The 23,124-nt window shown below is 49.9% G+C and overlaps 1 protein-coding gene across 4 annotated transcripts in view; it reads left to right on the top strand.

The window, feature by feature from the left end:
• The first annotated feature begins 683 nt into the window (after positions 1-683).
• The window catches only part of DLGAP4 (DLG associated protein 4), a 128,760-nt gene continuing 106,319 nt past the window's right edge, over positions 684-23,124 (top strand). For 2 of the 4 annotated variants that reach the window (XM_032198218.1, XM_032198217.1), the window contains exon 1: positions 686-809. The gene's annotated coding sequence lies outside the window, so the exon portion shown is untranslated. Of the gene's footprint in view, positions 810-23,124 lie in introns of all 4 variants that reach the window. The other 2 variants (XM_032198219.1, XM_032198215.1) reach the window with 2 other exon arrangements.

Here is a 23,124-nt window from a genome sequence, read left to right as displayed (position 1 = left end):
AGGCTCTGCTCAGATTAAAGCCCAGGCAGTCAGTCCCCTCCCTAGATGTTTTGCAATGAAGTTTTCTTCCTTTAATCCGATGAGAGTGTAAGCTGCTCTTTTCAAAGTGCACGGGGAGGACAGATGTACATGTCACTGGTATGGTGAACTAGACTGACTGAGGGCAGAGGGAAGGTGCCTTGTGCTTCAGCTTGGTGGCACATGTGGCTGTTGTCACAGCTTGAACCCCATTTCTCCTCCAGGCCTCTGGGAGCAGCTGTGTAATGCCCAAGTACAGCAGCAGTCATAAAGGCTAAAGGCTCACATGGGAGCAGGATGAGTTGTTCAACAGATGAGTCTGTTGACCTTCCTGGACACCTTCAAAAAGCTAAATCCCAATTTTGGTCTCAGACAGCCATGGAGGTCCTAGAATCAGGGGAATGGTGCCAGCCATTTCAGTGAGAACCCAAGGGTGGAAACCTCAGCAGCTGTTTAGGTGGTATCTGAGGACGTGGCCTTAGCTGTGTGACTGTCACCTAGCCACAGTGGGCTGTTTTTTCTCAGTGAGCTCGTGAGTCCATGGCCATGAGTGGGCTGTGGGAAGGCTCGGGAAGATGGTTCTCTTGCAGCGGGGAAGGGACTGGAGTTAATCCATGCCTTCCTGAACTTACAGCTGTCTTTGTCCTCCTCAGCCCAAGGAGCATTGTCAAACAGCTGCCGCCTGGCTCTGCCTGCCCCACAGCCAGTGCATGGACCAGCAACATCCTCCAGCTCATGCATGACAGCAGTACACTGGCAGAAGAGGCACCTCAGACAGCAACGTTCAGACTGTGAGTGCTCTGGGCACCATGGGCGGTGCAGGACCCTGGGGTCATGATTCTGCTCCTGCATGGAGTGTCCCTGGGGTGAAAGGCGAGAGGAGCCTGTGGGTCTGGGGAAGCTGTGGGGTTCTCCTTTCCCATGGGGACGGTCCAGCATGCAGAGCTGATCTGATGTGAGATGCGGGCATTGCCTCAGCAGCCTGGAGTAGGCAGATAACTTGGGCACAGGGTGGCTCCAGGACTCTGTTACTGATGGGCATGGGGGGAGAAGGAAGAGCTGTGATCCTCTCCAGCAAGCCAAAGGAGGAGGTTGTTGCAAGGGAAGGCTGAGGTTGCCTTCAAGCCACTGCTTTGCCATGTGGAACAAGCTCAGTACGTCTGTGCGTGGATGCAAAGCCAGGTACCGCTGCATATTTGCTGAGAAAGATTGTCCAGTTCTGCAGCCCTCTCAAACACATGGATAACCTGTATTTCTCCCCTGTGGAGACAGATGAACTTGTGCCAAGGACAGGGCTCTGGATTTAAGGAGTGTTGTCGCAGCTGCTGGGGTCCATTGGGAAGGAACTTGTTCTGGAAGCAGCAGACACTTGAGAGGTGGTAAATAGGCATGGTAAACCTATGGAGGAATTAATCACATGCCTCTCCTGCATCAGGAGCAATGTCTTGCCATGTTCTGGGATGTGACACCAGCAGCTCAGACAAGCCCAAGTTTTCAAACGGTCTTACTTTGCCTCCCAAAAGTACATGGCCATAAAATCCAATAATCACCTTGAATATGTTAGGAGTCTGGTTCGATTTTCCTTCACAGCCCTGCAGCCTCAGTCAACAGAGCAACTAAGGGATGCCAAGGGGTGGTCGAATGGAAGACAGTGCATAGGCTGCTGTGGGTGCTCTGTCCTGGCCTTGACACTGTTTGGAAGCAAATAGCTGTTACTCCAAAGATCACATACTACGAGGAAGCTCCTAACCCTCACAGGACATGGCTTTCTCAGCAGTTACAGCAGCTCCTAAAATCCTTCTCTGAGCTGTTGTTGCAGAAAAAAAAAAAAAAAATCCATGACACTTTATAAATCAAGTTGATCTTTTTGCCCGCCATCTAGGTCAATAAAAGAGCATCTTTGTAACCTTCTGGGGTCATTCAGAAAGAAGAGGCATGTGATTTTCTGCAAGCCCAGAGCTGACATATACGGAGATTTCTCTTTGAAATTAAGTCTTTGGCTGGTGGTGCAGACTTCAAGTAGATCTGAGGATGGGGTAGAGGTTGGGTATGTGTGCATTGAGGAAGGAGTCGTGCACCTGGCACGGCTGCTGTGTTGGGTTGTGGTTGTCACACACAACCCTATCCCCTTCTGTACTTCAGGAAAGACCTTCTCAAACCTTCCTACTGAATAACACATGCGCAAACACAACCCAGCCAACAAATTGAGCATGTGGTTTGGTGTTGAGTGAGACTCAGCAAAGTTCTAGGTAGCTTCTGCATGCTGTAGTGCTATGGACAAGGAAAGGCCAGAAGGAACTGAACTCTGATGGGCTTGGGTTCTTCTTGGATGTTACATCCAAAAGAATGGGTGAGAGGGAGTCTGCTGTCTAATTTGGGAAGGAAACTGGCAAACCCACATCTGCACCAACTTGACTTTTGTGCCTGCATACTGGAGTCTTCCCCTGGTCTGCACTGGGTGGTGCCGTGCTGTGTCCCACACCTTTGGGAGGAACATGTGTCTCTTCTGTCTTTTCTGACTTTAAATACCAGGGAAACACCAAGGAAGTAAAAAAAGGCACGTCAGTCCCCAGCAGAGACCTGAGAACAAATGGTCACCGTTCCTATGGGGCACAAAGGTGGATGGGTGCGTGGGGGGACAATGATGTCCTCAAGGTAGGAGAAACTTCTGGGGTCACTCCTGGGCACTGGGAGGCCTCCTCACTGGGCACACGGCTGGGACTGCCCCTCTCCCACAGGACCCATATGGCAACACTGGCCCTGGTCCCTGGCTGGAGGAGCACTGGGCAATGGCAGCAGGGACTTCCCCACTTCCCCACTCCCTGGTAATCACCCACCCGCCTCTTTATTCTAATTGCAGTTATTTGATCTCTCTCTGGGTTCTCTCTCTCTCTCTCTCGTTCTTTTTTTTTTTTTTTTTTTTTAATGTAGGAGACACATGTTTTGTTCCAAGCACTTAACTACCTCTTGGGTTGTGTTTCATTTATTCACTAGGATAGAAATCGGAGTTGTCAGGTTTGCTTTTTTTTTTTTTTTCTGTTTTTTTTTTTTTTTCCTTCTTTTTGCTCCTTCTCTATTTTGTAATGAAAGCGATAAAAATCCATGCATACTCCAGCATTCCCAGCCCATCTCCTGGCCCCAGCTCCTCCTATGGCTTCGGAGCAGAGGAACAGCAGTGGGGAGGAGCAGTCCTCCCTGGCAGGCTGCTGGCTCACATGGCTCCTTGGGAACTGGGAGGTTACTGGTGGTGCCAGTTCAGCTGCCACACTGATGGAAGTTGCTTGGAGGTGAGGGCCAGGTGCCAGGCACTGCAGCACAGGACAGTGCTCACGAGGGTGCTGTTGGCTGAGACCCCTGCCCCCACTCCAGACCTCTGTCAGGCTACAGAATTTGTCTAGGGCTAGAGAGGTGAGTGCCTGTCTCCCTGCCTGCAAAGCAGCACTCCTGCTCTGGGTTTGGTGTCTCTGCCTCATCAACACTGTCCTGTTCAGTAAGCAGCCTGTCCTCCTGCTCGTCAGCCCCTGGCACCTTCCCTTACCAAGAGCCTGCACAAATACTTTGCACCTCCTGTGCTTGAAGTTCAGCAAGGTCGCGAGGCAGTGCTGGATGGCCCAGGGCCGTTCCCCACCTCTGTCGTGCAGCCATGCACACCTCTTCTCCTTGGCTCCATAGGACAGGCGGTGGTGTTTTGGTTTGATTTTCACACTCTGAAGGCCACTGATGGAGACAACTGTGCTCATTCTGGGAGCTTGCTTGCTTAGAGACTGAATAAAAGCAAATAAAAGACTTTAAGGCTTGGTGACTTAGTCACCAAGCACCCAGACCTCTGCATTTTCTGGCTGGCCCAGAAGTAGAGCACACTTTCTTCCGTGTAGAGAAACACACAGACGCATATTGGAGCTAATAAATGGAGATCTTACTAGTTGCCTGGCTACCTTGCTTGACAAACAGCAATCCAGACAGCCAATGGATTTGGGATGTGTATAGATAAAAGAAAACTACAAAAAGACTGATGGACAGCCGTGCAGGTGGATGAATGGATGGATGAATAGTTTGTTCTAAAAAGATGAGCTGAATAAATTCTGACATGAAGAAAGCCTATGGCTGTAGTGGGGAGGATGGGACTGGACAGGCAGATCTGCAGGCTAGCTTGAACAAGGGCAGATGGATTGGGCAGCCCCATGAACCTGCACATCCTGATCGTGCTTCTTATCAAAAGTCTTGGTGCACAAAATCCAGGACCTTGTCCTTCTCATGAAAGGGTTCCTGGTCCAAATGTGGCTCTCTGTAGAAAGCCATCTGCACACCTACTGGACCTCAGTTCCATAGTGCTGCTGAACCTCCCCAAAGGCTTGTCACCTGCAAAAAATCTGCAGATACTTTCCCTGGACTTCCAGACTCTCAGTCCCTCAGCACCTGTGTTAGGGAGCACAAAACCAACCTCTCCTTGGCAAACGTTGAGTAAGTTAGCTCCCAAAAACTTGGCAATGGAGGAACTTGTACACCAGTAAACACAAGGATTGTTTTGCTGTGGATTCCCAAAAAAATCTTCGTAGCCAAGTAGTGCTGTGTCTCCAGCTTGAGAACTTGCTGTTCAAAGTGGGAGCTTGCAGTTGCAGATGAGCCCTTCCATGTATTTCTAGGTAAGGACCGTGGGTCTGCTCTTCGTTATTCTCCGTAAACCTCAACAGTTTGCAGCATACGGTCACTCCTCGGGGAGCCCCATGCTCTAGGGGCTCAGGCCACAGTCTCTCATACAGACCAGGCAGAAACAAACCCAACTTGACATGCCAAAAGGGCAAAAAATCCCCCCAGTCCTCATTCTTCCCATCCCGGATCCTCCAATGTGTCGATCAGAGGGACTGCACAGAAGCACAGGTCACACTGATGCATGGCATGGCGCTTCCCAGGAGCTATCTGGGCCTCACTGCTAAGGGGCCGCAGCCCCGTGCCATGAGCCCTTGGCTGTGTCGCTCCCACCATTTCTCACAGCTCTTGTTCTGCTGCCAGCCAGCCTCCGCAGACCTGGAAGCCTTCCTCCCTCTGCCTTTTCCTCCTCTCCTCCTGCTTCCTAAGTTTGAAGAAAGAGCCTAGCCAGGGCTATCAGTGCCAGGGACAAACACAGGAAAAAGGGAACGGATGGTTCTCGCTCTCAGCCAGGCTCTCTGCTAGGGAAGCTTTAGCTTTATCTATAGAGCTAGGCTCTCCTGGGGTCAGTCCCTGGACTTGCTTTGGGCAGAAGATGCCAGTGCTATTCCGGACCCCTTTCCTCTCCAAAGTGGTTGTTTTCCTTCTAAGCAGCACTGCAGTGCTCAAATAAGAAGGGATTTGCAATGCAGAGAAAAACCTCCCACCCGCCACTCAGCAGCGTGTGGGCTGAGAGCAGAGCTAGGAGCAGCTGTGCCACTTTGCTTTAACTGCTCAGGCTCAACAGTCCTCCTGTCCGTACCCTCAAGCCTCGGCCACTTTACAGCAAGTTCTGGGTCAGCCTGTGGCTCTGGTACCTCCCAGGTAGTGCCCTGGATTGTGGAGTGCTGCCCAGGGACCATGGAGGTGCTGGTTTAGGGCTTACTGCTTCCTTGCAACATTCCTTATTTTCCTGATCTGCTGAGCAGGGACAGTACAGCTGGCTTCACTCTGTGCCTTCCTAGGCATGAAAAATGCTATAGAGGGAATAGAAGCATAGAAGACAGCAAGACTTTTATGTCCACGATCCAGGAGATTACTGTGTTCGCAGAGGAAGTCGGTGGGTGCTTTGGGGCCCCAGGGAGAGGGCCAGGAGGGCCGAGAGGGACTGCAGGTTAATCCTGCACCAGAAGGAAGGACCCTTGATACTCAGGGTCCTCTCAGGTCTGGGTATACTTTGTTTTCTTGCAGGGAAAATGAGGATGAGTGATGGAGGCTGGTTTTGAAGGGTCAGTGTATGTTTTGTCTTGGCTGTCCCCCCCCACGCTGGGCCAGCAGAATTTCAAGCAGGCCAGGTGGGATAGGGCCCCAACCCCAGACTTGGAAATTCAGTGCTGACCATATGTCCTCTCCTGGGAGGACCACCACGCTCTGTTCCCTAGGGAAGCTTCAGTGTTATTTACAGAGAGAAGGAAGCTCCCTGCTGGACACAGGAAAGCTATTTGTGCACTTCCCAGTCTCAGTGGGACAGGAAAGGTTTGGGTGATCCCAAGGTCACCCCCTCACTGGGGCTGTGATGAGGGAGAACACAGTGGTGATGCTTTGCACTTTGGGCTGCCCACCCTGCTTCCAGCCTGAAAAAATTGGTTGTGGTATCTTACATTGCTCCACCCTAAAATGAGAGGAACCTGGGGATCAACTGTAGGTAACATGCTGTAGTTGCTTGGTTCAAGGGAGCCCCTGAGCCCATGCAGGACAGGCATCGTTTCTCCAGCACTGGCTAATGAGCTCAAGCATGGAGTCCCATCTCTCTTCCACCCTTATTTTCGTCTTACATGGCTGAGTGTGGGGTCTGAATGTTTGCTCTGGGCAGCTGGAACAGAGGGGGAGCACTTCCCTTCCCCAGGGTGTCGTGCTGCTCTGGTTCCTTGAAGAGTCATAGCGTGGCCATGGGTCCCTTGTGGCCCAAGCACCCGCTGACGGTGGCTAGGAGCACTGGAGGCCCAGCTGCTCCTAAAGCCTCTGAAGCTGTACCATGAAAGCCTGGGGTTTACCTTCCAGGAGTTAAAGAAGCTTAGCTTCCACTACTCCCCTCTTGGTTTGCCAGTGGCTGCTAGGTTGCCTTTCCTCACTACCCTGGGGGGAATTTCTGGGGAGCTGGAAAGAGGGCAGCTGATAACCTCTGCGCAGATCTGCAGGGATGTGGTGGCTCAGCACAGGGGGATGCAATGGGCGCAATTCGAGGGATGCTGCACAGACTGGCAGGGACATGGTTCTTCCTTGAGAGACTCCACCACAGACAGGCAGGTGCTGTGAGAGGAGAGGAGTCTGAGTTCAGTGCTTCTTTTCACTGGCGCAAGAGAGAGAAGCAAACTCCGTCCCCCTCCCAGGTTCTGGTTGCTCTGGCTTGCAAGGGGACACAAAAGACCCCAAGGCTCTTGGGCTAGGACCACCTGGGACCTCACTGGAAGGATGTGTTTTCTTGCTTGGAGCACAACTGTCAATGGAAAAGTCTCAGCACAGACTTCAGTGCTCAGAAACACTGTGGGCTGGGACACTTTGGGGAAGATTTTTAGTGCAGCAAAGAAATTTGGCAGCTTGGAAGCAATCTAATCATCCTCCTCCCATATGCTTGGTTCTATTTAAAAGGGAGCATGTACCCAATTCCTTCCGACCAGCACGGTGACATTTCCAGAGTGCGTTTGGAAATAAATTTGGCATCCGCTGTCAAAATCTCAGATTGAGCCCAGTGCAGCTAATTTGGGCTCTGAATGCCTTTGCCACTGCAGAGCACCTTTCCCTGCTGACAGATCCTAAAGACGGCAGTGGCAGGGGTTGCTTCCCGCCACCGGTATGGGGCAGGCACTGGCCAGGCTTTAGGGGCGAAGGGGATGACCTCTCTCTCCAGGAAAGAGGACAGCATTGGCAGCACAGTCCTGGTTCAGGAGAAGGTACAGTATCTACAAACTCCAGAATCAGCATCTCTACCACAGGGTTCTTCTGGCTGTGTGCAGAGCAAACCCCAGCGTGAAACTGTTTGCTCATCCTCAGGTGGATTTAAAGCCTCAGGTGACTTTTGGCAGTATACGTCCTGTTTCCAGTGAAGTTTCCATTGACTTCCCAAGTGATTTGGTTACTGAAGGTGGCTCAAGACCCTTTTCAACTACCACTAAAGCTGAGGAGGCCATTCCCAGCTGAGCAGGAGCTGCGTGCCTGGCTTTGCTGAGCCATTCACAGCCCAGCATGGAGGCAGCAGGAGCAGTGGACACAGAGGCTTATCCTGCCAGCCTCCCAGCACAGACAGGGTGGCCTCCTTCCCCTTGCTCGCTAACAGAATCCCAGACTGGTTGAAGTTGGAGGCACCTTTGGAGAACATCTGGTCCAAACCCCCTCAGTAAATGAACTTCTCTCTTTACATCCTGGTCTTTGCCACCTGCCTGCAGCCAAACCTTTGCTCCCTGGGCTCATAGGCTGCGGGTGAGGTAGAGCCCAGATGGCGCTCCCAAGGAAACCTGTGGCTTTGGGGCTGGGATACACAACTCATGGACAGCAGCAGTGGTGACAATAAGACTCGATGCCACATGGGTGCTCCTGGGAACACTGCACACAAGGCACATCACCTGGTTAGATTAGAATTGATGAACTCTATCTAGAAATGAGAGCAGGTACTACATCTCTGACCGGGAGCAGTTCACCCCCCTCACCCAAAATCTCCACTCCCTTACCCACTTTGTCTCCCTGGTCCTACCAAACCTCTGCTCATTCCGGTCTCTGACACCAGCTGCTGCAGGCTGGTAGTGTACAGAGATGGGAGTGCACATGTCCACCCCTTCAAGGGACACTCTTTCTCCTTTTCTCTTTCTTCCTTACAGGTTTGTTCTCCCCCAGTGCTTCAGAAAACATTGGGGTGGGGGTGGAAGAGTAAAGCAGGTTGAAAGCATATGGCCGGATTAATGCTTTATCTCTGCCTCCTAGCTATACATGTGTTCCTTCTCTGACTATACCATTAGCTTTGTTAGCACCACTGGAGTGATGGATTAAATCCAGTGAGCTGTGCAATGAACCTCATTGCTTGAGTCAGTTTTAAGGATTATGGCAAATTATGTAGATCAGAATCAGACAGCAATCCTAGCATGGCCAGTTGTCTCGAGGGGGTGACAGGGCTGTAGATTTGCCATTCGGGAAGTTTGCTGTAATCTAATCAGATATTCAAATAGAGCCTCCTGGCCACAGCTACGCAAATGCCTGCCTGCACTTACCATTCTCTTTTCTGTGCTCAACTTTGCTCAGTGTCTGTAAACTGCACGGTCTGGGCTAGGCCAGGGGACAGAAAGGGGCAGGATATGTTGTGATTAGTGTCCAGCTGGCAGAGGGTCCTGGAGCCATGGAGGGAGTGAAAGGAAGGAAAGAAAGGTGGGAAATGAACAGATCCCATCTGGCATCAGGTAGGAAGCAGGACTTGATGTCTCCCTCTGCCCAGGCTGAGTAATACAGGACTGAGGGGACGTGCCTGGGTGCGAGGCGCACCCCTGTTCCCCACTGTGCAGGTCTGTGTTGAGACATACATACTGTTTTTTCCTGTCTCTCTCCTTGACCCTGTTTGCTCTGCAGTGATTTGAAGTGACACTGGCAGCAGCCAAAACGCCATGGCCCTGGGGGCAGGGGAGCAGCCTGTGCTGCTGGAGAGGGCACCAGTTGCCAGCATGCCCTTGCCATATCCTTCAGCATGCTCAGCCCCAAGGACTCCAGGAGAAGGGCTGAAAGGCTGGGGCTGCAGCATGTAACCAGTGCCAGTGAGCCAAGGCCAAGGTGTAGTGGAATGGAGAGGTTTCTGATCTTGGCCAGCTCTGGGTTTCCCTGGCTGTTTCAGCCAGGTGAGCATGACAGGCTTGAGGGCCTGAGATCAGGTTTAAACATTACTGACTGGAGAGTACCTAGGCAGACCCCTGTCCTGTTCCTCCAGGCTGATGACTGTACGAACTTCATGACGTTCAACAAGGCCACGTGTAAGGTCGTGCACATGGGCGGGTGCAATCCCAAGCACAAATACAGGCTGGGTGCAGAATGAATGGAGTGAGAGCAGCCATGAGGAGAGGGACCTGGGGGTGTTGGTTGGTGGGAAGCTCAACAGGAGCTTGCAGCCCAGAAAGCCAACTGTATGCTGGGCTGCATCAGAAGAAGCATGGTCAGCAGGGCAAGGGATATGATTCTCCCCCTCTGCTCTGCTCTTGTGAGACCCTACCTGGAGTGCTGTGTTCAGCTCTGAGACCCCCGCATCAGGAGCACATGGAGCTGTTGTAGCAAGTCTAGAGGAGGGCCACAAGGGTAAGGGTGCCCAGAGGGCTGGAGCACCTCTCCTATGAAGACAGGCTGAGAGAGCCGGAGTTGTTCAGCCTGGAGAAGAGAAGGCTCCAGGGAGACCTAATAATGGCCTTCCAGGATCAAAGGGGGTCTGCAGGAAAGCTGGTGAGAGACTCTTTGTCAGGGAGTGTAGTGATAGGACAAGGGTAATCGTTTTAAACTAAAAGAGGGTAGGTTTAGATTAGACATTAGGAAGAAATTCTTTACTCCAAGGGTGGTGAGGTACTGAAACAGGTTGCCCAGAGAAGCTGTGGATGCCCCATCCCTGGAAGTGTTCTAGGCCAGGCCAGATGGGGCTTTGGGCAGCCTGGGCTGGTGGGAGCTGTCACTGCCCATGGCGGCTGGAGGTGGAATTAGATGGTCTTTCAGGTCCCTTACAATGTTATTAAATCTGATTTAAAAAAAAAAAAAAGAAAAAAAAAAAGAAAAGAAAATCCTTTCTATGACTCTGTGACTCTATGGCTCTCTTCGGGACAGGAAGAGGACAGGCCTTGCAGAAGCACAGCAGTAGCTCTCCCCCAGAGCTCAGACTGAGCAGTGAGGGCAGCCAGTGCCCAGTCCTTCACAGCCTGCTCTAGCTGCTGCTTTGCTACAATAGATCCATTAGGATTAAATGAAGAGTGAAACTTGCCCTTGTGTCTCTCTATTGTCACTGTTGTTCTTTGCAGTATGAGGCTATAAATTCTCTGCCTTGACCAGGCATTAAAATGCTCTCCCCCTTCCCTGAATGCTGGAAATAGAGCCAGGCTAAGGCTGTAGTTCAGCTGTACACAGCGTGCACTACCTCACAGCTCCTCCTTCACCAGGGCTTCGGAGGCTGTGAGCAACATGAGCGTGGCAGTCCTCCTGTAAGCCAAAGGGGAGCCAAGACATTCTGCAAGAAGTGTGGAGAGCTGAGGCTGACTTAGGTTTGTGCAGCAGGTCAGTGTCCTCTCAGGAAGGTCCACTGTCCTCTCTGCCAGCCATGGCTGGGGGACAACAGCTGTCCTCTGCATTGTAGGGCTGCTGCTCTCAAGATACTCCACAAATGCAACCTCTGCTGTCCCCAGCACCTCCCTGTGAGAGGTGCATGCGTGCACTGCCCACTCCCAGCCTCCCAGACCTGCTGTCTGTGGGACTGTGATGACCCCACTTGCACCCCAGGTGAAGGAGTGCTCTGTGAGCCAGGGAAACCCAATGCCCACCGGTGCTGCCTAACCCTGACTCCTGTCTAAATAACAAGGCCAGGATAGCCAAGAGCCTGTGCAAGTCCTCTAACTGTGCCAGAAAATAAGGAGGCTGAATCCTGCAAGACAGGTGCACAACAAACAGAGAGTTTCTGACTTGCGGGGTGTCCCAAGCTGAGCATTCCTTCTGAGCTCTGCCCATCCTTCCTGCTTCATTCTTCAGCCACCCCTCGTCTCACTGAGCCCTACCAAATGTTTGCACCACAAATGAAGCACAGCAGAGAAGGAGCTTGTGGTTTGTATTCATTGAGCCCTAGGCAGAAGTCCTAGGGGCAACCTATACAGAGACCATCGCATGAAGTGTTGGATGCAGAAGGGATTAGTCTAGCCTGAAACATCTTTGGCATCAGTGGTAGCAGTGCTTGTCATGAGTCTGTTCCTGATTTTGTGGATGAAAATATATCTGTTGGTATGAATCAGGATAACCTCAGCAAAATCTCAGATGGGCACACCCCAAAACAGGAAAGGTCTGGCTCGCGTGGGTTATTCACAAGGCCTGTAAACAAATGGGTGACAGATGCAGTCTCCATGACAACCCACAGCTGGCTGGGCAGGCATTAAAGGGCACCGTGCTTCAATGGAGTGCCAGCGTCTCAGATTCATCTACTGCTTGTAACTTGGATAATTACAGAGGCACTTGAAAATGTGCAGATCCAAACATGTTCTCATTTTAAGCCCTTTGGAGATAAGCAAATCCAAGTACAGTCATCCAAAAGGCTTATCTGCTGCTTGAGCTCCTGCCTCCCTGCGGTTTGCCTCCACAGCCGCTTCCCCTGCGCTCAGGATGGCAATGTGAATGGTGAAGCCTCGCCTGTTCTCCAGCAGCTTGCTGGAGGAGGAGAGACACTGGTGCCAGCACACACGACTTTTGTGTTTTGCATTGGGTTGTCTGGTAAACTGGTGGTTTGCAAAGAATCCTCTGTGCTCTCAGCCATGCAAATTAGCTGTAATAGGTAGAGAACAATTAATGGCAGGTCTAACTGAACACCATCTCGCAAAAGCTCTGCCCCATGGCCTGGGCTTCCCTTGCTGTAAGGACACAAATCTGACGGATTCCTGATGCTGGAGAAGTTTGTCACTGAGATGTTGTTCTAAGGAGGGCTGCTGAAAGCAGAACCTGCCCCATTTAAATTTGTGAAGGGACTTCATCAATGTAAAGAAACAAATGGAGACTGGTCCTCTCCTCTGAAAAATCTCTTGCTTGTTATTACTATAATAAGTCCCAAGTCATGTGTCTGAAAGGGCTGAAGGGAAAAATCTATTTTTCTCTGTTTTTTTTTAGGCTGCTGCCTCTGTGACAGTCGCTCTGCAGTCGCTGTGCTGGGTTCTGCGTAGAGGTAGCCAGTTTTTCCTGTTGTTTGTGTGGGTTTTTCACATGGCAACGACAGAGATAAAATCTTTTTTTCTTTCTTCTGTGTTTTGAAGAAGCAAATGTGATTGCATTTGCAAGGAAGAGAGGGGAAAGGGACAGGAACACAGGCATCAGTGTACTTCAGTCCTTTCTCCATTTTGGGACCAGTGCAGTTATTGTGTGCTTCTCAGACAGCCAGGCTCAGGTGTCATCTCCACCATCTCTCCAGAAAGAGACCCTGACTGAGCTGCCTGTGTATGTTTCCAAATGGCCAAGGCAGAAGGAGCTCAGCCTGATGCTGAAATTTTGCAGGCAGGCTCTGCCACACAGTGCTAGAAAGCATTAGGGGTCTGGATGCTTTGGTCTTTGGAGACCCTTCAGAAAGCTGACATAGCAAAGGGAACAGGAGGAGGATGCTGTCAAGGGAGTGGTGCTAAGCCCACAGGAGACACACCAGTGCTAATGCACCCTGTGCTAAGGCAGCTCTGGTGTGCTGGTGTCTGCAGGGGAAGGTGCCACCCTGCTACCCCCATGCAGGGCAGCCTTGACTGTTTATGGGCACCTCCCTTGCTGCTTGTGCCAAGCTGCTCCTTCCCAATCCTCCTTGCTCTGACCGCGGCCACTGCTGGGAACCACGTGCAGGCTCCAGGCATGCTGTGCTGCTCTCTGCCCACCAGGCTGTAACAGCCCGCCATGCTCCCTTGGGAAACTGTACCCTTCTTCAGTCCATCACATCCCTCCCACGGCTGGTGCATGCGTCACTTTTTTTCCCCTTCTTCATACAACTGCCCTTTAGATATTTATATAGTGTTATCATGTTCCCCCTCAGGCATCATCTTTCTAGGCTATACAAATTAAATTCCCTTAGTCTCTGCCCATAAGTCATCCTCACCAGTTCTTGTATCAGTTTGGCTGCTGTTTTCAGAGTGGCTTTTTACTCTTTCTCTATGTGATGTCTCTCTTCCTGTAAAAGCCACACTGGGTATTGTAGGGCACATTTACTACCACAGTGTTAAAAATAGGATTAGGACCTGTTTTGTCCAGTGAAAGATCCGTCAGGGCTCAGAACTGCAAACATGCACTGCCTTTCATCAGGCTCTGTGCTGCATTCCCACCCGAGCGCTTCCAAATCTCTGGTCTATGGTTGCTCTGTAGCTGATTGTGTGCCTGCTTTTTCCTCACCAGCAGCTCCTGCCCAGCCTGTCCTCCTTCCCAGCCCAGAGGGTCTCAGTGTGAATCCTCACTATCATTCTTGGTGTGAACCCATGGGAAAATTTTGCCTGCATCTCCCTGGATGCCCCCTGGTTTGTGGTAGCCCCTCATCAAAGCACTCGACCTGCTTGCATGCCTGCTGCCTCCACTGGCGGTAGCTTGGCAGTGCCAAGTGCCCTGTGACATCCCACAAAGAGCAAAGGAAAAGCCTCACCATTCTTCTGGACACACCTGGCTCAGTGACCGAGGAGGCAGTTTGGGAAGTGCGGGGAAAGGTGGCGTGGTCCCAGCTCCCAGCTCCTTGCTGCTTGATGCCAATGAAGCATTGGTTTGTCCTTAGCCTGTAAATGAGTCAGTTACCAGAACTGAATGCAATTAAATACTTGCGCTCTCTACCTCAGAAACCTGCAGCTGTGGTGGTAGAACTTGGTGACATTTTGTGCTGCAGCCATGGCTGTGGCAGAACGGACAGGGAAGAAAACATGTTAACATCGCCTACCCTCGCAGTGCAACAGAGGCCATGCCAGCGCAGTAACAAGTGCTTAACAGAGAATAAACTCATTCACACAGCAGCTACATTCTATTTTGCTCCTATTTTCCCCCAGAAAATTAGATTTCATCTCCAGCTGTTGCTTCTTTTTTACATTCAGTATAAAGTTAACAGAATGATGTGTGTTAATGGGGTGCCCCAGAGCAATGCTGGCAGGGTTTTCATGCCTACCTAGCAGACAGCCTGGCTCTTACTGCCTTTCCAACTCTGCTGCAGTGAGCATGTGCAGTTGCAGGGAGGCTTCTTGGGGGGAAACTTTGTAAATTTGGGAATTCCCATCAACCAAAATGCTTTCTGTAATTCCTGCCACCACATTTGGGATCTGTTCTTATATTTTGTCAGGCTCTATATTCAACCAAATCTATTTTTGGGACAAAATATGTGTGTGCGTGTTCACCAATACTCAGTCACAAGGAAACACCTGCAGAGGACGAAGGGAAGCAACACGATGGGCAGAGGCCAAGGGGATGACGTTCAACATGGCCAAGTGCCGGGTCCTGCACTTTGGCCACAACAACCCCATGCAGTGCTAGAGGCTTGGGGCAGAGTGGCTTGAAAGCTGTGACGGTGGTGGTGTCACTGTCCCTGGGGCTGTTCAAGGAAAGGTTGGACGTGGTGCTTTAGGGTGTGACATTGGTGGTAGGGTGATGGTTGGACCAGATGATCTTGGCAGGCTTTTCCAACCTTAATGATTTTATGATTCTCTGATTCTATGAACAGTGCTTGGCCTGTGCACATCAGTACCAGGGACACAGGGTGCCCACACCTGACCAACAGCATGTGGCCAGCAGGCCTACATGGCGTACACACCCTGACATATGTGTGCTTGTGCTAGTTTTTCTCCTAGACCTTGCCAGCAGGGGTCTCGAGTGTGCTGGGGTGCAGAGAGCTGCCTCAAGGCTCAGCACACCACTGCAGAGAGACGGGGGATAAACCAAAGCATGCCTGTGTCTGGTGGATTTGCAACCACCAGCCCACTGAGCAGGAGCCTGCACCCCTAAAGGATTTTGTTCTTATCCTGGGACCTCTTGGAGGTTGGCTACTGCCAGGCTTGACTTTGCCAAGCTGTTTGCCTCCTGGGCTGTCTCCCCTTTCTCTCCAAGATGTGCAAACACAGCCCAGATGCTGCCCTTCTCCAAACTGCTGCAGCACTGAGCAAAATACAGCTGAAGGACTGGGAAGCAGAGGGATGGCAGCAGGCTTGGACAGTCTCTGACTTCCACATGCCAGGTTAGGTTTTTCTCTTGTTGCACTTGGAATGTCATCTGGGGTGGTACCACCAGAGATCTGCATAACAAATGAATAGAATAGAATAGAATAGAATAGAATAGAATAGAATAGAATAGAATAGAATAGAATAGAATAGAATAGAATAAGAAACGGAACGGAACAGAAAGGAACAGAAAAAAAGAAAAGAAAAGAAAAGAAAAGAAAAGAAAAGAAAAGAAAAGAAAAGAAAAGAAAAGAAAAGAAAAGAAAAGAAAAGAAAAGAAAAGAAAAGAAAAGAAAAGAAAAGAAAAGAAAAGAAAAGAAAAGAAAAGAGAAGAAAAGAGAAGAAAAGAAAGAGAAGAGAAGAGAAGAGAAGAGAAGAGAAGAGAAGAGAAGAGAAGAGAAGAGAAGAGAAGAGAAGAGAAGAAAAAAGAAAAGAAAAGAAAAGAAAAGAAAAGAAAAGAAAAGAAAAGAAAAGAAAAGAAAAGAAAAGAAAAGAAAAGAAAAGAAAAGAAAAGAAAAGAAAAGAAAAGAAAAGAAAAGAAAAGAGAAGAGCAGCTCATGTGGAAGGGGCCTTCAAAGATCCTCTAGTCCAACTGCCTGACCTCCTCAGGGCTACCTGAAAGTTAAGGCCTGGTAACGAGGGCATTGTCCAAATGCCTCTTGAACACTGACAGGGTTGAACACTTCATTAACCACCTTGCTAGGAAGCCTTGTCCAGTCCTGGCCACCCTCACAGTCCAGACTATTTTCCTGATGCCCGGTCTGACCCTGGCACAGCTCTGTGCCCTTCCCGCACATCCTGCCATCAGTCCCCAGGGGACAGAGACCGGCACCTCCTTGGGAAGCTGCAGAGAGCAGCGAGGTCGCCTCTTGGCCTCCTTTCCTCCAGCCTGGACCACCCAGGTGCCCTCAGCCTCTCCTCACAGGACAGGCCTTCCAGCCCTTTGTCCAGCTTTGTTGCCCTCCTCTGGATGCTTTCAAGGCCCTTAACATCTTTTTCACACTGCGGGGCCCAGAACTGCACACAGTATTGCAGGCAAGGCCCCAGCAACAGAAAAGCATCTCATGAGACATGATGAGAGGATTACAAAGGTAAAGTTAATAACATATTTTACTTTGCAGCTTCCCTTTAAGCTGGGTTGAACTGCCTAGACAGGTGGGGACATGTGAGAGACAACATACAGACTGTCTTGGATGACTTACAGACTGTTATCCAGCAGTCTGGATTTGAGCAGTGAGTGCCTTGCTGGGGGGCTGTCAGCCACACAGCCCTGCCTCACTCTTGCACTGTGGCAGCCTGCACATTTGGGATTGCTTGAAACCTTCTGCTTTCGCCCTCTTTTCCCTTAAAGGGGAAAATCTCCACAGGATTTGTCCTGTTTTTAAATCTGCCGTAACAGCATCCCAAGTCTTTGCTCTGCATCGGTACTGCTCTGACTTCCCCTCACTGGTCACATCAAATTTGACAGGTCCTTTTGATGTCCTGTTTAATTCAGTCGGGTGGCACTGGAGAGGCTTTTTGCCTGCTGGAAAACAAAGAGTTACCTTTTTAATGTCTGTGTAAGCCTTTGGGAAGAGTGGAGCTGGGGAAATTAATCCTGAAATGAAAAACCTGCTCTTTGCATTGACAAGGGTGGCTGAAAAAGGAAACCATTAAATTACTGGAAAAGCAGACACTCTGGGGAAGACAAAGAATTAGGGTAGCATGTGTAGATTTGGAAACATAAGAGCTGGCAGAGGAGCAGAGGACAGCAAGAGGAGATATGATATGTTTTAAAACTCATTGGATGGATTCTGATCTCAGCGACAAGCATTTCTCTTGGAAGTAAGGCTGCTGGGTTGTTCCTGCCATGCCAGACCTGTCTAGATTTTTTTTTTCTCCCCCTACTGCTTCTGACTTTCTGCTCAAGGAATAAGAGCAAAAGGAAATCTTGTTTTCCGAGCTCTTGCAAAGCTGTCAGCATCAGCAGGAAAAGTACAGCATAGCCTGGATAGCTCCTGCCTGTGATCTTGGATAGTTCCTGCCTACCCAGGAGCAGAAGCCTGGGTAGCTCCTGCCTGTGCTGAGGACTAAACTGTGCAAGCAGGGCAAACTGAGCCCAGAACATGGACTCAGAGTACAGCTAGACAAATACAACACTGATAAAACTGCTGCCTGAAGGAAAAAATCCCTGAGCAGGACAATTGGTTTCCATCCCTTTGAATAACACGATTGGACCATCCCTGGGTTTTATTCTGACATAAAGCAGCACTTTAAAAAGCGAATGAGTGAGAGAGCTCATCTTGCTGCGCATGCATGACAGAGAAAGAACAGATTTTCTGCAAGACTGGCAAAGCACAATTAGAAGTTTAGCCATTATAATCTGATATGTGTGTCGTCCCCGTCCCCCCCCCCAGCTTCTCCCCTGGTGTGTACAGTTGCTGTGGGTGTGTCTTGCTTGTCTCCTCACCGTATAGGCATGCACAACATCCTGATATGCTTTGTTTCCTAGCTGTCTGGAGGATAATCTGAAGGATAGGCAGAAAGGCTCGTACCATGGTATGCTGAGTCCTCTGCATGTCGGAGCCACTACAGAGCACCAAGAGTCTGCAGTCCTTCTGCAGAGCTGTTTTTCCTATCCCCAGCATAGTACACAGTACCTACAGCCTGCTCTAAGCATCTCCTCTGGTTCTCAATGTCTCCTTTCAGCTCACCTCATGACAACAGGCAGCAGGAAAGATGTGGTAGAATAACCTTGGAAACATTATAGGGAGGCATTGCATGAATGAAGCTCATCTACCCTAGGTGTAGACAGTCCCGGGCACTTTGTTCAGGAAGGACACTGCCAAGGCAGGGGCTAAGCAAGTGCCAGACCTGTGTAAAACATGGATCTAAGATGATAATGGAGACTAGAAGTGAACATTTCACTGTTCATCACAAAATGAGGGCTGCAAAGGAAGATGGTGACTCCCTAAATACAGCTGGGTGGGCACAGTGGAGGGAGAGAGCAGCCCAAGGTGAAGAACACTGCTGGCACCAGAGCAAGTGGGTTTTGACAAGTGCTATTGATTATAGCTGTGGAGGAGACCTCCTACTACTGGAAATGTACTGAAGCCAGCCAAATGTCAGGGCAAAGTCTGAACTGCATTTTGTCTGGATCTTGCTAAAAACACTTGGCTGAATGCACAGGACAAGCCCTCCTATCCTGTGTCCATACAGAAACTCAGGGAAGTTAGAGACATCTACTAAGATGAGGCTCCTTCAAAGGCATGTACTGAGCAGCTGTGAGGAGCTCCCATATCCATCAGATGACAGAAGCAGAGCTACAGATGGACTTTGCAGCTGGGCCTGAATCCCAGACCTGCTGAAGACAGGCACCTGACCCAAGCATTACGCATCACTGCCCACCGGTTCCATCTTCTCCCACACTCCATCGTCTCCTCCCTCCGGTGCCCACCTGTATCACAGATGCCAAGTTCTTCTAGGATATGGTAAAAGGGCTGCGTCTCCTCTGCCTGCAGCATTGCTTGGCCTAAGGTGGTTGATGCAAGCAGACTGGAATGGGAGCCTGGTGGCACAGGGGCACCAGCCCAGGTTGGTCCCTGGGGAGCACTGAGAACACCAGAAAGGGACAGCTCTCCAGAGCTCAGGCTAACACTGGACAGAAAAGCCTTTTTAGTTTCCAGAGACATAAACTATCCTACACTAATGCCAATTAAATTTTACAGGCATTTAAAAATGTAATCTGAGTGTAATCTCCTTTGCCAAAGCCATGAGTCTCTGATAAATATTTTATTTTCCTCCATTATGAGTCCTTTACCCCACTTTGGCCCAATCACAGGATCCTGCTTTCAGGCAATGCTACCACCTGCCCCACGCTGCCCGACATGCCAGGCCACAGAGTCAGCAAGCAGGGGCCAGTCAGATGCTTTTTGCACTGTGTGCCTCATTGAGCAATTTGTAAAAACTGCCTCTGTAGATAATGAGAGAGTTTTGCTGGTTGCAGCAACATTTGAAGAAGGAAGAAAGAAAGGCAGATGAGAAGGTCACTGCTTTCTCTTTGGAGGGTTCATTTTTCCCTCAATGAAAGAAGCTGCTGTTTTCCTGGTCATTTGGAAATTGCGCTTATAGTACAGTGGCATGCTGTGTTGGCACACTTCATCAACACTCTCTGCTCTCCTCAGAGCAGGGGAGTTTTAAAAAGCATTTTTTTCAAAACCCATTGTAGGTTATGGGAAATGCAGCAGTAATTAGACTCCAAATGTAGCAGCAATAGACGAGATTTTTGGCAGGGAAAGATCTTCTCAACTTGCTAAGACAGGGAAGAGTTTTCTGTGGATTCATGGACATGGCTTCTTACCTGATGAATGAGCAACAGTAGTTGCAGGAAGATGAATGTGAAAGAAGCAAGCTTTCAAGAGAGGGTGAGTGCAGCTTCATGGTAACATTGGATTGATGGAGCTTGGCTGAGTTATAATGGCTTTGTCATGGAGCAAGTGGCTGCACAGAGGAGAGAAATTATATTATCACAAAATCTCAACAGAAGGAGTCCATGAAAGTCCATTCAGTGCACACACAAGGAAAACCTGTCAGGATAAATCTGCTCCCCAGCGAGAGCAGGAGGACTGTTCTTTCTGCATTGGCAGAAAGCAAGCCAGGAGGGGTCTGGAGGAAACATACTGGGCTGTTGTTAGTTTTTCCTGCTGTGAAATATTCATCTGACCTGTGGTTTTGAAGCCTGTGGTAGATGGCTGTTCCCTGGGAGCCTTATAAGAGCCATCTCCATCATCCACCCTGTGTTGGAAACTATCTCCACTGTGGCCCTCCATGGGCCTCCAGGGTCAGCCACAGCTGATCTGGGACGTAGAGGTGGTGGGACATGGTTCCTGGTGTGACAGGTGACATTCTGCTTGCCCACCCAACATATCAGAGGAAAATTGAGCATCTTCCCCTCAGCCCATTGTCAGCTTGTCAGAGGAGGCAAGAGTAGGCTGTCTTGTGGTCCACCCCGAGCTGGTGCAGTTCTCAGTCTATAGTAATGCTGGTGGCAGACCCATGAGCCACATTCATGGGCAGACCTTCTCCCAGCACCTCAAACCAGTCCAAAGCACAGTTTTGTAAGTAAATCCATCCACTGGCAAGTGGCAAGCAGGGTGGGTGGCAAGGCTTGGCTGACAGAGGTGTTACACTGGCCCATCAGCTGCAGCCTTGCTCCCCTCTGGGCATGGAATGAGCTGGCATGTTACACCATGTGCACTGTTGTGGCAGCTTTTTTCCTGTAATTCTTTATTTTTTTGGCTCTCTGAGATAGTGCTTGTAAAAACAGACATAAAGAAGGTAAAAGCAATGTGCTGGCTCAAAGGAGTCATTCAATATCCTTATTAAAGATCTGCACTGCTAGAGCCATAATAGTTCGTGGCACTCCGAGGACACCTTTCATCTCACAAGTTCAAGTCACTTTACAAGCGCTAATGAATTAAGCTTCATAACAGCTTCCCATGAAGAGCCTAGCAAACAAATTATTCATCTGTTCTCACAATATAAGCATTAAATAATAATAATAAGCTGGTTAATTCTGTCTTTCTTCTGGTCTGGGGATTGCCTCCGAGCTGGTATCAATTCCCTCCCGTTTATCCAGGTCAATATTACTAATGTGCAGGATTGGGTGAGCAGGGTTTTGCTGGCACACTCAGCAGCCAGCCTTTGTGTGGGCACAAGCAGCTGGCTGGGGGTCCTCCCCCAGGCTGGGGATTCACGCTGGCCAGGCTCTGAGCCTCGGACCCTGCCAGGGGCTCCGCCTGGCCCAGCAGAGCTGCCTTAGCTGAAGCACACGAGCAGTTAACATCCAGGAAAGCGCTAACCTTCCAGCAAACAATACATGTTCTGTAGGGTTTTCCTAGCTGGAGATGGAGTGCTTCAGAGGGTGAATCCAGAAATATGTGCTTGTGAAGAGTCATTCTGAATTGGTCCAAGTGCTTAAATTAAGCACATTCTGAAGATCCCGTTGCATCAGAGTATGGGTGAATGGTCTGTTGATGGCAGATATTGCCATCAGAAAGTTGAGGTGAGCGCAGGGCTTCCTGGGGCAGTTCTGAAAGTCTGCGAGGGAATCGGTTTGGTTCGGACCAAACCAGGAAGCAGTGACACTTCTCAACCAAGCAAAAATCATAAAATCCACTCTGAAACAACTTGAAGTGTTTCATCTAGTGGAAACTGAAGACTCTCATGCCCCATGGGACTGTCTAATCTCTGAGACTATCTGATCCTCCTGCTTTTGCTCTTTCTCTGCTAATTTGTGAGGTTTTGATGTTTAAGCTAAAAAAAAAAAAAAACCCTCACAGTTTCAAACTGGCACGGGAGTTTTAGGTTAGATGTTAGGAAGAACTTCTTCACTGAAAGGGTTGTGAGGCACTGGAACAGGCTGCCCAGGGAAGTGGTGGAGTCACCATCCCTGGAAGTCTTCAAAAGATGTTTAGATGTAGAGCTTAGGGAAATGGTTTAGTGGGGACTGTTAGCATTAGGTCAGAGGTTGGACTCGATGACCTTGAGGTCTCTTCCAACCTAGAAAATTCTGTGATTCTGTGATTCTGTGATATAATGTTGAATAGAATAAAGCAGCTGTTTCTGCACACCTGACACAGAAGTTATCCCTTATATACAATAAAAGGCTCTTCAAAATGCCTTTTAGATTGACACTTCCACCTTCATTTTTGGCCAAAGCTCTTCACCCAATATTTAATTGAAGCAACTAGATTTAGTCTAGATTAGTTTCAGCACCAGATGGTTTCCCTTGGTCAGGGCACATTATAGAAAGATGCCGCGTTGTATTGACGACATTGGTGGCACCCTCCTGGAGACGCTTGCAGAAATATTGAGGGGCTGAGACACAGTGGGGACTCTCCTGGTCCCAGTGGGTATCTCTTACAAAGAAATCTCCCCATCTTTTACAAAGAAATAACAAAGCATGTCAGGGGTCCTGACTCAGCTGCCAGGAGTGAGTCGCTGGTACAGGCCAGGGTGGCAGCAACAACTGGAAAACTGCCCAGAAATCCCAAGGTGAGGTGACTCCTGCCCCATGTCCATGTCTAGAACCCAGGACTGATAGCCATGGGCTCTGAGGCCATGGCACTCTCAGTCCTGGCCCCAAGGGCAGTGGTGCAGCAGGCAATGCAGAAGCACAAGTAGTCAGTATCTCTCCAGCCCTTGTTCTGTGAAGGTCACTGGTGTTGTTAAATGGGGTCAGTCAGCACTGGGACATGCCAAAAACCCCAGGAGCTTGCCTGTGCTGGAAACTGGGACAGTTAGGCCACACAACTGCTCCTGAAGGCTGCTGGGGCCAGCACAAGCTGGCCATGGCAAACTGCAGGCATCTGCCCTTGCAAAGGGGGGCTCATGGACCTGCTGCAGAGAAAGCAGAACGGGCACTGAGCCTACAAAGTGACTTAGAGCCAAGGCAGACCTCTTGCGTTCTGGGCAAGGCTCCAGCTGTCTCCCCAAGGCATCTCTCACAGCCCCTGGCTATAAAAATTGATACCTGTTTTGTGTCTCGATGTTGCCAGTCTTGTGGTGGCCATAGGGATGTGGCACT

Source organism: Aythya fuligula, chromosome 16 (genome assembly GCF_009819795.1).
Source record: "Aythya fuligula isolate bAytFul2 chromosome 16, bAytFul2.pri, whole genome shotgun sequence".
NCBI lineage: Eukaryota > Metazoa > Chordata > Aves > Anseriformes > Anatidae > Aythya > Aythya fuligula.
Note: the sequence above shows the minus strand (reverse complement) of the source record. Positions and strands in the feature narration are given on the sequence as shown.